The sequence below is a fragment of the Triticum urartu genome, chromosome 4A (genome assembly GCF_056163025.1).
Source record: "Triticum urartu cultivar PI428250 chromosome 4A, HENAU_Tu73, whole genome shotgun sequence".
In the NCBI taxonomy this organism is placed as follows: domain Eukaryota; kingdom Viridiplantae; phylum Streptophyta; class Magnoliopsida; order Poales; family Poaceae; genus Triticum; species Triticum urartu.
In genome coordinates, this window is record NC_141876.1 from 87,198,966 (window position 1) to 87,217,463 (window position 18,498).

At 48.3% G+C, this 18,498-nt stretch overlaps 1 pseudogene; it reads left to right on the forward strand.

Moving 5' to 3' along the window:
- Positions 1-9,489: 9,489 nt before the first annotated feature.
- Positions 9,490-15,708, forward strand: LOC147974902 (uncharacterized; annotated as a pseudogene).
- The last annotated feature ends 2,790 nt before the right edge of the window (positions 15,709-18,498 follow it).

An 18,498-nucleotide genomic window follows, 5' to 3' on the forward strand; every position in this document is an offset into this window, starting at 1 on the left:
TTTAGATCCCGCATAGAGTCAAACTATGAAAAAAAGCTTAAACATCCTGTAAAAGGTGAAGATAGCTTACCTCGCTAGCGTGACGCTGCGAGCTGTATCCGCGGTCCTCGGAAGCGGATGCGGGAGCCTCGGCGCCCTTGAATAGCACCTTCCAGGCATCTTCGTACGTCGTGTCGAAGAGCCTGCTAAGGGTTTGGTGCTGCGCCGGGTCGAACTCCCACAGATTAAAATCCCGTTGTTGGCACGGGAGGATCCGGCGGACGAGCATAACCTGGATTACATTAACAAGCCGGATTGGCTTGTTCACCAGGGACTGGATGCATGTTTGCAATCCGGTCACCTCTTTTTCGTCACCCCACAACAGGCCCGTCTCTTTCCAGGACATAAGCCGCGTGGGGGTCTGGATCGGAACTCGGGGGCTGCAGTCCATTTCGGATCGCGTGGCTCGGTGATGTAAAACCACCCGGATTGCCACCCCTTTAGGGTCTCCACAAAAGAGCCCTCGAACCATAGGACGTTGGCCATCTTGCCCGCCATGGTGCCTCCGCACTCCGCCTGGCTGCCGCGCACCACCTTGGGCTTGACGTTGAAGGTCTTGAGCCAGAGGCCGAAATGAGGGCGGACGCGGAGGAATGCCTCGCACACGACGATAAACGCCGAGATGTTGAGGATGAAGTTCGGGGCCGTATTGTGGAAATCCAGGCCGTAGTAGAACATGAGCCCCCAGAAAAATGGGTGGAGTGGAAAACCCAGTCCGCGGAGGAAGTGGGGAAGAAATACTACCCTCTCATGGGGCCTTGGGGTGGGGAGAAGCTGCCCCTTTTCGGGAAGCCGGTGCGCGATGTCCTTAGACAGGTATCCAGCCTTCCTTAGCTTCTTGACTTGGCCCTCCGTAGCGGAGGAGACCATCCACTTTCCTCCCGCTCCGGACATTGCTGGAGAAGGTTGAGGTGGGAAGTGCGGGCTTGGGCGCTGGAGCTCGAGTGCGCAGGAGATGGATAGGCAAAGGAGGAAGAAGTCGTGGGTAAAAGGGTGGATCCTTATCCCCTTATATGGGCGGATGCGGTTGTGCGTCCCCACCAGCCTAGTAAAACTCGCTTGCCTCCCAAGCGCCGTGATGAATGGCGCGGTTGGGTTACCCACGTCCGTATTGATGAGAATCCCGTAAAGGGAGTACACGATCTCTGCTTTGACAAGACGTGCCAAGGAAACCGCCTCGCAAAACATGCTAAGGTGGAAAAGTAAAAACGATTCGAGTAAAGGACTTGGCCGTAGTGTGATGACACACTGCGGAATACGTCAGCAGTTTTGATTTGTGTTAATATTATTCTCTCTATGGCGATATGTGGAAGCTTATTTTGCAGAGCCGGACATTACTCTTGGTGTTTACAATCTTCTATGAAGGACTTGGAGGAGGAACCCGCCTTGCAATGCCGAAGACAATTTGCGCGCCGGACTCGTCGTCATTGAAGCCTGGTTCAGGGGCTACTGAGGGAGTCCTGGATTAGGGGGTGTTCGGGTAGCCGGACTATACCTTCAGCCGGACTCCTGGACTATGAAGATACAAGATTGAAGACTTCGTCCCGTGTCCGGATGGGACTTTCCTTGGCGTGGAAGGCAAGCTTGAAGATGCGGATATTCAAGATCTCCTATCATTGTAACCGACTCTGTGTAACCCTAACCCTGTCCGGTGTCTATATAAACCGGAGGGTTGTAGTCCATAGGCAATCAACTCCATATACAACAATCATACCGTAGGCTAGCTTCTAGGGTTTAGCCTCCTTGATCTCGTGGTAGATCTACTCTTGTACTACCCATATCATCAATATTAATCAAGCAGGACGTAGGATTTTACCTCCATCAAGAGGGCGCGAACCTGCGTAAAACATCGTGTTCCCTGCCTCCTGTTACCATCCGGCCTAGAGCACAGTTCGGGACCCCCTACCCGAGATCCGCCGGTTTTGACACCGACACCCATATTCATCAATATCAATCAAGCAGGACGTAGGGTATTACCTCCATAGAGAGGGCCCGAACCTGGGTAAGCATTGTGTCCCCTGTCTCCTGTTACCATTGACCCTAGACGCACAGTTCGGAACCCCCTAGCCGAGATCCGCCGGTTTTGACACCGACAACAAACACCCCCATAGTTTTGCGGCTTGCCGCTCCCTCCTATGTAGATAGATGAGCTACCTCCTCTTTCTCATGTGCCACAACAAAAATTAACCATAAAAATAAAAAGCCTTGAATACTAGAAGAAGAAGAAGAAGAAGGGCATGTAGACCTCACAAAATTAAGTGAATGCTCAAACTGTACTCATTTTATTTCTATCTTTCTGTACATAACCAGAGAATGAAAAATATTCCTCGAAAGTGCCGGCTTCTAGAAGCGCGTGACAAATGCCATTGAGGCCTAAGACGAGTATTTTGAGTGCGCTAGACCATCACCAGCAACATGACCGCTGCCTGGGGAGTAGTGAGGAGAAACTTTGGAAACGCCACCAAGGATAAGAATGATGTCCGCGACACTGGTGGTACCGACATCTACCCCTCTCCTAGCGTATTGGAAATATACCTGGGCATATCTCGGGCCGGACCAAAAAAAGCCCGGTGCTGAAAATCCAAGCCCGAGCATGGCCCGGCCCGAGCCCGATTGCGAGGCCTACTAAATTGGCCCTGAGCCTGGAAAAGTCCGACACGGCCCAGTCGTCCCGGCCCGACTACGGCTAAAATCTTGTTTTCTGTAAGCCCGAGCCCGACCTGATTTGCCCGTCAGGCTCAATTTCCAGGCCTGGCCCGGGATTTTCAGGCCGGGTTCGGTCAGGCCCTCCGGGCCGAGCTGCCCATGGCCAGGTATAATTAGAACATATAGAAATGTTTTTGTTTCTGAAAATGTTTTTTTCTTTCTAAAAATGCTTTTTTAATGTACCGAAGCAGAGAAAATATAATTTTTACATGCCACTAGCTCATGTGATGTAAAGATTATATGCGGGCTTCTTTTCCCAGGACTTCGGTGCGTTAGCAGTGTAAACCCTAAAAACACTGGAATCTTTGCACGATATAAAAAGTGACCACGCATAGTACTTGCTCGGTTGCTCCCCATTCGCATTACGTGACAGCACTGGTAAATCACAAGCCAAATCATCATACGCGGCGATGCAAAGCGGCCTGCTAAACCGCAGGGCCCGTAATCCGACTCAGATCTCTGGACGACACTGTCGCGTGGGGCCGGAGACGCTTGAGCCCACCTGGCATGAGACAGTAACATGCATGCTAAATTAGGCACGCCAATCAGGCGAGATGGAACCAAAAGCACCTGCCGATATTATTGGTTTGACGCGGCGAGCATGAGCCGTCCTTCCTCCCCTTTTCACCAGTTTTACGTCCATGTCGATGTCGTCGTATTTTTCTATCCGAGGCGTGCCGGGCGTGATGACCCTTGCAGAATTCTTTTTAGCCACCATGCATCTTGCCCCTTGGGCGCCATTGACGATGGATCTCTAGCTCCTGCGCGGCTACCAAGAGCCGCTGATCTGGAATCTTTGGATCTTCTGCTCCTCTTTGTCAAACTAATGCTCCCAGATTCCAGAGTGCCGCCGTCTGATTCGCCGGCGTCGTTTTCGGCCCTGCTGGAGTGGGCTTGAATTTTCGGATTTATAAATGATTTTGGGTCGCATCGTTGTTCCGAACGATGATAGGAGGGTATTCGTTTCTGCGTCTCAATCTTTTGATTGGCGGCTGCCGAGAGTGAGACTTCTAGCATTTGACGTCATCAATGACGTGTTTGGTTAACAGCGTGACGCCTGTATATTAAAGACAGTTATTTATAAAATGGAGGACATACGATGCGTTTTAGTCAAGCTATGTTTTACTCCCTCCGTTCCTAAATATTTGTCTTTTTAAAAAATTTAAATGAATTACCACATACGGATGTATATAGACATATTTTAGAGTATAGATTCACTCATTTTCCTCCGTATGTAGTCACTTGTTAAAATTTCTAGAAAAACAAATATTTAGGAACGGAGGGAGTAGTTGCCAGATGTTTACTTCTTCCGCCAGATGATTCAGCTTCGCTGCATGACTGTTTTTTTGTGTGGGGATACCGGGTTTCTTTTTGATACACATACAAAGCAGATCTCCACCTATACGCACATACACTCGCCCTAACATTGTTACCGTACAAATGGCACATGGTAAAAACCATGTCATGTGAATTTCGGGTCACGCATTTGTAATAAGGCCCTTAAAAGTAGCCACGCAATGATAAGTCTGTCAGTCTGTATGTACTCCCGCCGTTTACTATTATAGGATGTTTTTAACTTTTTTTCCCAATTTTTATCTATACAGATGCATTTTAGTGGATTTGTTCACTAATTTCAGTTCATATGTTGTCCTTATTGAAATATCTAAAATATTTTATATTTATGAATGGAGGGAGTACCTCGTTTGCACAGTCAAATGCTCCAATTTTTGGAGTTAAACAGTTGCTCTTGTAGGTATTCATTTCTACCCCCACTTTTGCCGTGAAATTCAATAGAAAGGGAACCCGACATACTCCCTCCGTAAGGAAATAAGTATAAGAGCGTTTAGATAACTAAAGTAGTGATCTAAATGTTTTTATATTTTTTTACAGAGGGATTATATACTCTTCCTAGCCAGGTCCAAAGTACTCCTGGCTGATTCCGGTGTTTTTTGTCAGAGAAAACAAGACTTCATCCTCTAGGGGATTCAACCCAGATGGGATGGGAAATCAATGGAGATTCCGGTCGATATCGTGCAATGCATTTATTTACTAGACGCATACTCCTCTGGTAGTATCTCTCTCGTATTATACTTGCAAAAATGCTGCAAGTGGCAGTTGGTAGGCCCAACTGATTAGGTGGTGGTCATTACGGCGAAACCAGCTAAACAAATCCCCTGAAAAGAAAGCTAAACAAAGCATATGTGGCGTTGCGTCGCCGTGGTTTGTGAGGAATCTGCATCAGAGCCGGGCCAGTTTAGTTTCCCGGCGGTTTGACCTGGCCGGTTTGCATTGATTAAGCCTCTCATTAGTTAAGTACCAGGCCATTACCAGATCAGACCAACTAAGCACTCCGTTAAAGTATGGTATGTGGCAACATGGCGCCGTTGGTGCGATCTAATCGGCACGACGTTTTAATTTTTCTGTTCTTTTCTTGCAAAGCAATTGTTGTCATCTGGACGCTTCTGACTTGTCAATGTCGACATCTGGTGTGAGACATGGACAGGTACTCCTTCTGTTCCAAATTATTTGTCTTGGATTTGTCTAGATACGGATGTATCTAGACTCATTTTAATGCTAGATACCTCTTTATCTAGATAAATTTAAGACAAGTAATTCGAAACGGATGGAGTACATGGCAAGGTGCGGTGCACCGTGGACATGATCAATCAGTTTACCATCATACTTTCATTGCGCAAGGCAAGTGATGCGTGTTCTATAACCATTCATACAAGTTTGTAAGCTCATATCGGAAAGTTAATTATCATACGCCAAATTCACTAACCGGCAGGCCTGGCCGCCAGGTATCTCCTGGTCAACTTCTCTAAAAAGACTAAAATAGTCTTCTCATTTTGTGTAAATGTCAAAACCTATCTGGGAGTTCAATTGACCACATCTTGCACAATACTTATATGCCATCACGACCATTTCTTTTTGGTAGAATGCAACGCCAATAAATCTACTAGCAGTTGAAGCTAGGAGCAAGGTCTATGCTCACAAACTCATGACCTGTGCGCCGTAGTATAATTTATTTATCTCTACGCGAACATAATTCTAGCTAGGCCGGCGGGCAGGTGATATGTGGGGAACCGCTCGAGATTTTCTTATGTGTTTGCCCAAGAGTACATATGTGCGTGCGTGGCTCGATGCGGACGGGTATGGTCCCCTGCAGGCCCATCGCCTCCCAAGTTGGCGTATAATATAAAATGACACAGTATTATACTCCAACAAACAAGTAAACAATGTCGTGTGACTCGAGAATCGACTCTGAATCGGGTTACACTAGCAGCGGTGGAATCCGTTGACGGGCCGAGGGATCTTGGTGGCGAAGATAAACCACATTAGAGTATGAACCTTTCTAGAGTACCTCCGGTCCTTTTTACTCTGCACATTGGATTTGGCGAAAATCAAACTTTGTTAAGTTTAACCAAATTTATATTAGAAATTATTAGCATCTATAATATCTAATAAATATAATATGAAAATATATTCCAAGATGAATCTAATGATATTGGTGTTGTTATGTGAATGTCTATAATTTTTTATACAAAGTCGGTCAAAGTTGGATGAGATTGACTTTGAACAAACCTAATATGCAGAGTAAAAAGAACCGGAGGAAGTATTTGTTTTTTCTTGCATGAGGAATATCATATCTGCGATCGTCACAATTCATATAAATCACGCTTGAAGACATAATAGAAGGGGCGCTTTGTGGCACGTACGGGCGTCGATTTTTCTTTTGTACTTTCAATTTTAAATCTTTTGTATCTATTGAGCCGATTGCCCTAAATTATATATCTTTGTATATTTGTGTTCTTTGTAACGGGGACTTTCAAATAAGACCATTTGTAAAGCGTATTGACAAGTTCCTAAAACTTCACCAAGTTTCATGTATTGATAGGAAGGAACAACAAAATCAGGTTGTTTCAGAAACTAAAACTTAAAATTCGGTGTGCCCTTCGTGTGGAAACCAACGACATTGTTGATCACAAATCAATCATGCAGCAGCATGCCCCTCAAATTTCTCGACTGGATAGACGACGCGCAAACATCGATTCGTCACATGTCCGTCTTCATATATTTTTTTGTCGCTTTCTCATTTAGATACTCTGATTTCTCTCAAATTTAATCATTTAGCACATAAAGCAGACATACATATAGTTTGTAACAGGTTGCATTAACAAAAGCATTTAACTGACGACATGTAGAAATAACATGTTGCCGCGTATGCACCCTCCCCTCCTCCTCCAGTGTAACCATTGTCCCCTACTCCTTCGGCATGCGTATTGTCCCCTCCGTCAAGGTTCATGGAACGTAAGATCATTAGTCACGCCTTCTCCCAAAATTCTTCCGACACTGGATCCATTTGCTTCTGATCCAATGTGATTTGAACCTATTATGCTTGGCTATGTGTCCAGTTCCCGACCAATTCTCCTGAATTTTGAGCCTACCCGCCTCCATGTTCATCTGAATTTAGAGCCTACTCGCCTTCATCTGTTCCCGACGCCATCAGCTCTCATGCATATTATCTTATCTCGCCTTCTTCTCTTGTTTTTTTTCTCTTCTTCCATCTCTAGCTTCTCTTGATTCCTCTTTCGACTAACTTGCTTGTTTTCATCAATTCATTTAAGAAAATCATCGCCTCAACCGCTCCTTGTATTGAACTTCTTTTTTCCTATCTTTCTCCCGTCAGGATCGACTAGTGATAGACACTAGAATGGGACTTCTAGGTACATTTTCTATTTTATATCTAGGACCATCATCGTCTTCACTGTCGTCCATCTCCGGAGAGGAATTGTTGCACTTCTCAGTGTTTGGACTACCATCTTCGTTTCATGACTTCCACTTGTCGTGGCTATCCGACAAATTTGTCCAATGTTGGAGACATTCGCCCTCCGGCTTAGAAATTTGCCGGTACCTCTCTAGGGCTATGTTATTCTAAAACAAGCAAATGCTCAAACTGATGAAATGCTCAAAGTAATGCAAATGTGGTAATAAAACATAACACAATTGCTTACATATAGGTAAATAGTGACACCGCTAGGAGGAGCGTGCTTCTCTTGCTCCAAACAAACCAACCAATGGTTGTACATCTCCTGAATCGTACCCCTTCGGTTTGTGAGGGATTTGAAAGTACGATCCGTTCTGCATCTAAGATGATGTTTGAAAAGCTCCATGACCATATTCATGCATGAGATTTGACATACGTTAAATATTTTTCCAATACACGGTCAATAGTTTTAAAAATATATGTTGAACATTTTTTTCTAATGCACAGTGAACAATTTTATGTACACATTTGAACAATTTTATAAACAATTATATGAGCATGCAAGCATCTTTGTTAGTGTTGCAACATTTTTGATAAATATGATGAAAAGTTTATATGTTATGAGCATTTTTTAAAACTTGTGCAAACAAACTTTTATATTTCATGTTTTTTCCACAAATATGATAAAACATATTTTTAAAGGTGAGAACATTCTATAAATACATGCCATTTTTTTCTAAACACGCCTGGTACATTTTTTTCAAAATGAGCATTTTTATGTGTTATTGAAAAATTTAGAATACATAGTGAATTTCTTTTCAATACCACATCGTTTCTTAAGTAGCAGTGAGCCTTTTTTAGTACACCATAAACATTTTTGTGTACGCAATGATAATTTTTTAATCACACGATAACTATTTTTTCAAACATATAGAACATTTTTTATCGATTAGAACAGAATATATTTTCCAAAATCAAATGGTACATATCTAATTATTTTCTAAAAGTAGAGTAAGAAAACAGAAACAAGTAATTTCAAAAGAAAAAAAATTGAAGCATGAAGAAAGTGTGCACTTCTCACGCGACTTTGAAAAAATTGTTTCTACAATGTAAAACTATGTTTGCATAATTTAGAAAAATAGTTCATACCATTAAAAATATTCTTTAGAATTAAACAATTGTTCCCATTTTTCAAAATTATGTCTGAGACTTTTCATAAAATATTTGTACATTGTAATAATTTTAAATTTTACAATGTTAAAAATGTCACATAATTTAAGATATGATTAGTGCCATTTAAAAAAACTGTTCAACGTGTATTTACAAAAATGTTAACAAGAAAACCAACGTTCGAAATGTATTGGGAAAAATTGTTCATCAAATATTCGAGAAAACTTCAACGTGTATCAAAAATATGCTCCATATGTAAACTGAAAATGTATAACTTGTGTTAAATAAACTCGACATATGTTTGAAAAATAAGGACAAAGGGATAATGAGAAAAGGGAAATTTTAATCCAACAGAAAAAGAAAACTGAAGAAACCCCAAATAAAAACTGATAAAGGTCGTAAAGGAAACACCGAAAAAAGAAGAAAAAATCATAGGGAACCTTTCTAAGTCGGCCATACCGGGGGAAGGCTCCATGAACAGCTTCTCGCGAACCTTCCTAAGACGCTTGACTCCATAAGGCCGGGCAACAATCTTAGCAAGAGTCAGGGTGGGGCCGGGAGAGCTATATAACTCGCTTAAGGTTGATCCTATTTGGCGCTCAGGTCACTCGTTAGCGACCTTGCGCATACCCTCCTACCTTGCACGTACACATTTTGGGACGGCTCAACTATGACTCACTCCCCCTCATGTATCTCTCCTTGATGTAATTGTATATATGAGCCCATCGAGGCTAGAAATAAACACAGAGCGAGTTCGGCAATCCAATTTAGTATCAGACGCTTCCCGATCCCTTCTCTCTTCCGCCATGAACAGGCTACTCCGCCGCAGCCGCTATGCCAACTTCGACGGCCCGGCCTCTGAGCCGCTCGCCGCGATCCCCGTGGCCTTCGCCGCCCCCGCCGCGGCCACTCCTCCTGCCGCCACGGTCATCGCGGCCCGTCTTCCGCCCGACGTCGTCCAGGGCAAACAGGCCGTTCCAGTGGGCGTCACCTCTTCCTCGACCTTGACGACCCGCGGCGCCCCTGCTGCAACGCTTCAGACGGCCGACAGCGTCCCTGTCGGGGATATACCCCGCGGTGTAAACCGGCCGGAAGTTAACCCGGCCGGACTTGGCGGTTTATGTGAAGACCCCACTGACACTTGGCGAGTTACTGGCGACCCGCCCTGACCTGGCGGTTTACAAGCAACCCACCTGGTCGTTATGACTCACTGGTGGTCCGGCGTGCGGGATCGACGGATGACAAGGCCCAAAGCCCAGAAGGCCGGTTCACGTTTAACAGTGGGCCGGTTTAAGAGGAAAGGTATGAGGAACATTATCTTGCAAGGAGCTAAGACCTGGACTTGTATCCGGTTTGTATTAGAGATAGACTAGTCCTAATCCTAATAGGACTCCACATGTAAACCGCCCCTTCAACATATATAAGGAGGGGCAAGGCTCCCCAAAAGAGAGAAGAAGGGGACAAGATTCACAAGTTCCACGAGTTGGACAAGTTAGGTTTAGACAATAGCTCTCAAGATAGAGCACTCTTGTAACCGTGATCATCATCATCATCAATATCAATGAAGCAGGACGTAGGCTTTTACCTCCACCGTGAGGGGCCGAACCTGGGTAAAACCTCGCGTCTCTCGTCCCGCTCAACCCCTCTCAAGCTACCACATAGATGCGTTGGCCTCGCGACTAAGTCCTGACACTAAGGACATCTGCCGTGACAATTCCACGACAGTTGGCGCCCACCGTGGGGCCTGCGCACGGTGGTGTTGAGTTCTTGGAGGAATTTCTCTCAAGGATCGAGAAGACCGTGATTAGCCGGATAAAGAAGAACCGGCACGAAAGAATCGGGCAAGTTAACCCGGCACTGACAAGTCTCAGGTAGAAGATCGCGATCAAGAGATTATGGATCCGTGCGTGCTGCCGCACACGACTCGAAAGGCGGATGGATTTTTTGGTGCGCTATCGTTAAGTCATGCGTTTTTAAGAACTATATAATTTTCCAATGCGGCTGCAGACATTGCAGACGTTTTTCCTGTCAGAGTCGCCAAAGTTGTTTTCTCTGATGAAGTCAAAAAGTGCAGACGAGCGCATTGTTTTCATCGCATCAAGCATCAACCCTGGTGATTTCAAGTACTAGTACGACACTAGAAGACAAGAAGAATACGTTTTGGATCAGTACGTCATTAGAGGCCAAGTTAGTTTTTATTTGACAATTCTGGTTACTACAAGGAAGTTACAACAAGGTTAATTCCAGAATTAAGAAGGGAAAAGTTACCAAGTTGAATTGACCCTTGATTACCGAAAAGAAGGAAGAAAAAAAAAGAGATAAGAATACGACTTGGCGTGGATTCATCCAAACCGGCGACAACTCAGGCATGGGGATGGACGCGGTTTCGGCGGCGGTGGCCTCACTTTGCCGGTATCTCTCCGCTGTTGCGCCGGGGCCCAGCCGCCCCTTTTCCGGCCGGGCCTCGTATGGCTTCCGCTGCCGTTGAGCCGCCCCGGCCGATGAGTTGCCTCTGCCTCTGCCGTGAGCCGTTCGCTGCAATAGCCGCATCAAGCTGACCCCGGTATGCGCCTCGTCGCCACAAGCCTCCGCTGCCGTCACGTTTTGCCTCATCAGCCGCAGCAGTAGCAAGTCAGCATCGCTGTCAACTCCGAGCTGCCCCGTCTTGACCGGCCTCTGGGTGACCCCTCGGCTGGCTTGCTGCCACGACCGGATGCGGCCGCGTCCTCTTCTCCAGCTGCACCTCAAGTCGCCCTCGCGGCCTTGTTGCTAAACCACTGATGTGGAGGATACAAGCTGCTCACATCCAGGACACATTGTGATGGAAGAAGTTATCATGGATGGCTGTTAAATAAAATGCCCAGTGGGAGGACAAACGTGATTGAGGTTTGGAGTTGTTAAGGGAACGAAGTTGTCTCACCGTGACAACTGGCTCGACATCCGACAAGACATATCAGGTGATATCCATCTAAAGTTTATTTTATTAAACATATTGTTTTTATTAAAGAACAATTACTTAGTCTTGTAATATTTTTGCAGGACCGTTACGAAAAGGTGTCGCCTAAGGGGGCGCATCAACATAACTTTTCGCATTGGTGTTTGTCCGTGTTAGGATGCTCGACGGATATACGTGCAAGTCGCCGCCCCGATGTTCGGATTACATCCGTCCGCACCTGCCGCCGATTCGTGCATCTACACCGGTTAAACAACATCATGTTTGAATCGCCACCCGCGCCGCTTTACAAAAGCCATGGACAATTCGTCCATCTGCCCTCATGGCGGTTCACGCGTCCGCACCGGCTTACAATGCCACGGCCGACTCATCTATTGTTCGGGCGAATCAGGTGATATCCCTCTAAGTATAATTTAGCATATATTGTTTTTGTCAGAAAGCAATTACTTTGGTCTTTGCATTTTATATGCAGAACAATTGGTCATTGCAAAGCTGATGGCCGGATCATGGATATATAAATTGCGTAATTACTGTCATGTGCTAGCATATGACCGTGCCACAATGATTAAAGAATATGTGTGCAAGACGCCGCCCTTGTGGCCCGGACTACTTCGACTCACCGGGACCGCACCCGCGATTAACTCGCCCGTCCGTGCCGGTTTACAACACCGGTGAAGATTTTCCCCGTCCGCACCGGCTTACAACGCCGCGGCCGACTCATCTGTCGGAGCCGCCACTGATGCTGCGGTCGTCTCTGCCGTCCGTCACTCGCGGCTTGGTCTACATCGACACACCGGGCCGCACCTGTCTGCATGAGCTGTTTATTTGAGTATGAGCAAGTCACAGCTTGGGTAGCCCGGTTTTCTTTCAAATTGGAGGCAGATTATCATAAACCGTCGTTTGCACTGGATGGCTCAATGGGCAGGCGCACAAGTCGCCGCCACTACAGTTTTGGTTAAACTTCAAATCGCTAGTTGGAAGGAACCATTGGCCGAGTTGCTGACACGGCTCGTATGGGATCATATATAACCCGCCGCAGTCACCTCAACTTTCCATGGATTCACATCGCGTTATCAACATCAATGATATACACCTTCTGCTATGGTCAAACACGGAGAATCTCAAGCCAACTCCTCGAGTCACCTTGAGACTCGGGGGCTACGATGACATGACTCAGCAAATCTTGCCAGTTTCAGCCGGTTTAAGAACCCCAGGATGATGGAGGGAAAGATAACCCAGTCCTGGAGGCTACTGTTATATTGATGAAAGTTTAAAGGCCGTCAGAAAATTTCCGGTTTAGAAAGTATATGACAGTTACAAAATCCCGGCTCAATGAAGAAGATCCGGGTTATCAGAAAGGATTCCGGTTTAAAATCCGGCTCAAGGGAAGTCAGTCTGACTGCAGCTCTCAAATATCCGGTTTACAGTCCGGTTCAAGGGAAATCTGTTCTCCCACAAAGCTCTGGAGCGCTCAAATCCGGTTTAACAATGTCCGGTTCAAAAAGGAATTAACTTCTCGCAAACTCGAGTTTAAAGGTCGTCAGAAAATTTTCCGGCTGAAAATGAAGATTCCGGTTTAAAATCCGGTTTAAGGGAAAGATGTCTCCCACAAAGCTTTGAAGCTCTCAATATCCGGTTCAAGATCCCGGTTCAAGAAGAATTTGTCTCTTGCAAAAAGTTAAAAATTGCCAAAGAGGACCTGCTGCCATGATGCGCGGTTCAAACATGGGTATCCCGCCTTACTGGCCTGACATATTATTGATCACATGGAGTATTTAGTTTATATGATTGAGATGAACAAACCGGATTTCTTCAAGGTTGAAACACTTATTGGAGCAAGTCTTAAGTTATCACTATGTTCTCCTCTTAAGACTTGGGGGCTACAGGTATTATGCATATAAAGGAGGAACATCTTCATTTTATTAGTTTTGAGCAAATCAGGAAGATCAATTACATGACCCGGTGTCGACAACAATTATGACCCGGCGCCATCAATATTTATAAACCGGCCATTTTGGTAATATTAAACCGGCAAGTTTTACATCTTCAAACCGGCTGAATATCAGATAAGTATTTTCAGACCCATATTTCTTAAACCGGCGGAGTTGAGTCAAATGAGTTATTCTTCACAATATTTCTCGGTGACAAGCCAATGTCGGCAAATTGATTATGAAGCTGGTCTGTTGACCCGGATTTCCCAGAAGGGGGAAATAACAAGGACTTAAGGATGATCATGTACCGGTTTACAATTCTTAACCCGGAGCATAACCTGTCAAATTTGTTCTTGTGTTTATTTTGCAGTATAAGTTTACCATGAATAAATCCAAGCTAAACTTGGGGGCTAATGTCGGGGATATACCCCGCGGTGTAAAACGGCCGGAAGTTAACCCGGCCGGACTTGGCGGTTTATGTGAAGACCCCACTGACACTTGGCGAGTTACTGGCGACCCGCCCTAACCTGGCGGTTTACAAGCAACCCACCTGGTCATTATGACTCACTGGTGGTCCGGCGTGCGGGATCGACGGATGACAAGGCCCAAAGCCCAGAAGGCCGATTCACGTTTAACGGTGGGCCGGTTTAAGAGGAAAGGCATGAGGAACATTATCTTGCAAGGAGCTAAGACCTGGACTTGTATCCGGTTTGTATTAGAGATAGACTAGTCCTAATCCTAATAGGACTCCACATGTAAACCGCCCCTTCAACATATATAAGGAGGGGCAAGGCTCCCCAAAAGAGAGAAGAAGGGGACAAGATTCACAAGTTCCACGAGTTGGACAAGTTAGGTTTAGACAATAGCTCTCAAGATAGAGCACTCTTGTAACCGTGATCATCATCATCATCAATATCAATGAAGCAGGACGTAGGCTTTTACCTCCACCGTGAGGGGCCGAACCTGGGTAAAACCTCACGTCTCTCGTCCCGCTCAACCCCTCTCAAGCTACCACATAGATGCGTTGGCCTCGCGACTAAGTCCTGACACTAAGGACATCTGCCGTGACAATTCCACGACAGTCCCCGTCCAGCCACTCACCCTTGGCGGCTCCAGCGGCGCCCTGGTGCACCGCGTCGTCGCCCCCGACGTCGACTCCTCTTCCTCCATCGGCCTCCCACCATCTATCACCGATCACTTCACGATGGGGAAGCTCGAGCATGATTTGGGTAACTACACAAAGTGGCATCAACTCTTTTACTTTGTTAGCTGCAAACACAACGTGCAGCACCATCTCGACATGCCCTCCGCGTCTCTCCAGCAGACCGTCGTCTGGCGCAACGACGACCTGATGATGGTCCTGTGGTTCTACGGGGTCGTCGCCGACGAGCTCATGGACATCGTCGCGTCCCCGGACAGCACCGCCTTCGACATCTGGACGCAACTGTACCTTCACTTCTGGGACAACCAGGCGGGTCGTGCCATCATCCTCGGCGCCGAGTTCTGGAACCTTGTGCAGGGCGACCTCTCCATCGCCGAATATTGTCGGCGTCTCAAGTCCCTCGCCACCGAGCTCGGGGAGGTCGGCGAGCGCATCACCGACCAGACGCTGACCCTCCAACTGATCTGCGGCCAGAGCCGCAAATTCCAGGTCATGGCGACGCTGCTCACTATGCAGTCGCCATTCCCGTCCTTCGTCCAAGCGCGCTCGCGCCTTCTCATGGAGGAGATCTCGGTGAACGAACGCGCTTGCCTGGATGCCCGCCCCGAGCACTCCCCAACCGCCCTCACCATCACCGAACGCGGCCCTACCGACCACAGCTCCGAGCGCGCCCCCAACAACACCTCCGACAAGGACAAGCACTCGGCCGCCTCCCCGCACTCCGACACGGGCGGTCGTGGCCACCGGCGCGGGCGCGGCAGTGGCCGCGGTCCCCCAGCCGGCATCTCTTCACCAGGCGAGTCTTCCTCAACCGGGCGCGGCGCCCCACTTCCTTCGCTTGGGGCCTACACGGGTTATTTCGCCCCGTACGTCGCCCTCATCCCGCCGCCCACGCAGGGGCGTGACCAGTGGGTCGCTCCCAATGCTGCCGGGGTGTTGGGTCCTCGGCCTCCTCCTCCGCAACAGGCCTACCCGATGATCACTCCTCCATCGCCGCAGCAGGCCGCACCGACTTGGGAGCAGTACAACCACCTCTACGCCGCCCTCCAGAACCTCTCCATGGCCCAGCAACAAGCCGGCGGCGCCCAAGAATGGTTCCTCGATACAGGGGCCTCATCACACGTCACCGGTAAGACGAACACACTCGCCTCTTATTCTTCCCCGTTAATGCATCATTCTCACAGGATCATTGTCGGGGACGGGTCTTGTCTTCCCATCACCGCCGTTGGCGACACCTCTGTTTCCTCTTTCAAGCTAAATGATGTTCTGGTCTCACCCACAACCATCAAAAGTCTCATCTCTGTTCGCCGTTGTACTCATGATAACTCTTGTACAATTGAATTTGATGATTTTGGTTTCACTGTGAAGGACCTCCTAACCCAATGCATCATGATGAGGTGCAATAGCTACGGCGAGTTTACCCTTTCTTCAGCAACGTTGGCGTCCAGCATGCGCTCTCTGCGGTCGGCAGCCTATGGCGTCTCCGTTTGGGCCATCCTAGCAATAACTCTGTTTCCATTTTAGCCAAAAGTTTCCTTCCTTCGTGTAATAATGACAATGCAAAATCTAGCGTTTGTGCTTCTTGTCAATTAGGAAAGCAGCCCCGGTTGCCCTTTTATTCATCCCATTCTGTCACCACGTCTCCCTTCCAATTAATACATTGCGATTTGTGGACTTCCCCAGTTTGTAGTTTCTCTGGATATAAGTATTACCTTGTTATACTTGATGACTACTCGCATTTTTCATGGACATTTTCACTACGCCACAAGTCCGACACCGCCGCCACCATTTACCGCTTCTTCACTTACGTACTCACCCAATTTCGTGTCCCTATCCAGTGCATGCAATGCGACAACGGCGGCGAGTTCCTCACCACCGACGTTCGTGAGCTTTTCACTTGCCATGGCGCCTCCCTCCGTCTCTCATGTCCTCACACGTCGCCGCAAAACAGTAAAGTCGAACGCCTTCTTCGTACCACCAATGACATCATTAGAGTCATGCTCATTCACGCCCAACTCCCCGTGCCGTTTTGGGTCGAAGGCCTCCACACGGCCACCTACGTCCTCAACCGACGGCCCTCCTCCTTCATCCAGTCTCAAACACCATACTACCGCCTCCTCGGACAGAACCCCTCATACGATCATCTACGCGTGTTCGGTTGTCTTTGTTTCCCTAACACCTATGCCACTAGTGCACATAAACTCGCCCCACGCTCCACCAGGTGCGTCTTCCTCGGCTATGCCCTCGAACACAAAGGCTACCGATGCCTGGATCTCCAGACTCGCAAAGTTTTAATATCTCGCTATGTTACCTTTGATGAGACTGTCTTTCCTTACACTCCAGGTGAAACACCCTCTTCCGCAGGAAACCCAACCGCAGACGATCCAGCCACCCCCGTCCTCTACGATCTGCGAGCCTCGCCTACCTCGTACCGCCCCCCCCCCCCGAGATCTGCGCCCGCACCTGCCGCCAGCAGCCCGTCCGCATCTTCCTCGCGCGCCGCGCTCTCCACCCCACCACCCACTCCCGAGCCGCCCGCTGGCACACCCAACCCGCCGACTGACTCACCCGGGCCTGCCACTTCCCCCTGCCGTGCGCCCACCTGCATGCAGTGTGCACCGCCCCCACCCATGCAGTGCACTCCATCGCCATGCAGTGCACACCCTCCATCCCCCGACCGAGCTGCTCATGCTCCACCCTCCCTCCACGTGCCGTTCCTGTCACCCCTCCCATCAACACCCATGGCATGCGCACCCAGGCCAAGACCGGCTTTGCTCTTCCTAAATAGCAGGTCTCTCTCCACGCCACCACTACTCCTGCCATTAGCCCCATCCCCTCCTCCTACCGTACCGCCCTCAAAGACCCAAACTGGTACAATGCTATGCATGAGGAGTATGATACATTAATGAGGAATAATACTTGGTGTTTAGTGTCTCGTCCTGGAGGTGCTAATGTGGTGATAGGGAAGTGGATCTTTCGGCACAAATTCCATCCTGACGGCTCGCTTGCTCGTTACAAGGCCAGATGGGTGCTTCGCGGCTTCACGCAGCAAGCCGGCGTCGACTACGGTGAGACGTTCCGTCCCGTGGTCAAGCCGACCACCATTCGCACGGTGTTGAGCATCGCCGCCGGCAAGTCGTGGCCCATTCATCAACTCGATGTGAAGAATGCCTTCCTCCACAGCCATCTCGCCGAGACGGTGTACTGCCACCAACCATCCGGCTTCATCGACTCCGCCCAGTCTTCGCACGTCTGCCGCCTCAACCGTTCACTGTACGGCCTCAAGCAGGCACCCTGCGCATGGTTCTCGCGGTTCACCACGTACCTGCGCACTCTCGGGTTCACCGCGTCCTGCTCCGACTCGTCGCTCTTCATCCTCCACCGCAGTCCCCACCTCGCCTACCTCCTCCTGTACGTGGATGACATCATCCTCACCGCCGACTCCAGTGCCTTCCTCGAGGGCATCATTCAGTCGCTGCGTCGCGAGTTCGCCATGACGGACCTCGATGCACTTCATCACTTCCTCGGCATCAACGTCACGTCCACGACTGCGGGGCTGTTTCTCTCCCAGGAGCAATATGCTCTTGAGATCCTCGACCGCGCCGGTATGTTGAACTGCAAGGCAATCTCCACGCCCGTCGACACGCTCGCCAAGCTCTCGGGCGACTCCGGGCCTCTCTTCCACGACCCCTCACTGTACCGCAGCCTGGCTCGCGCGCTGCAGTACCTCACCTTGACGCGCCCAGATCTCTCCTACGTTGTGCAACAA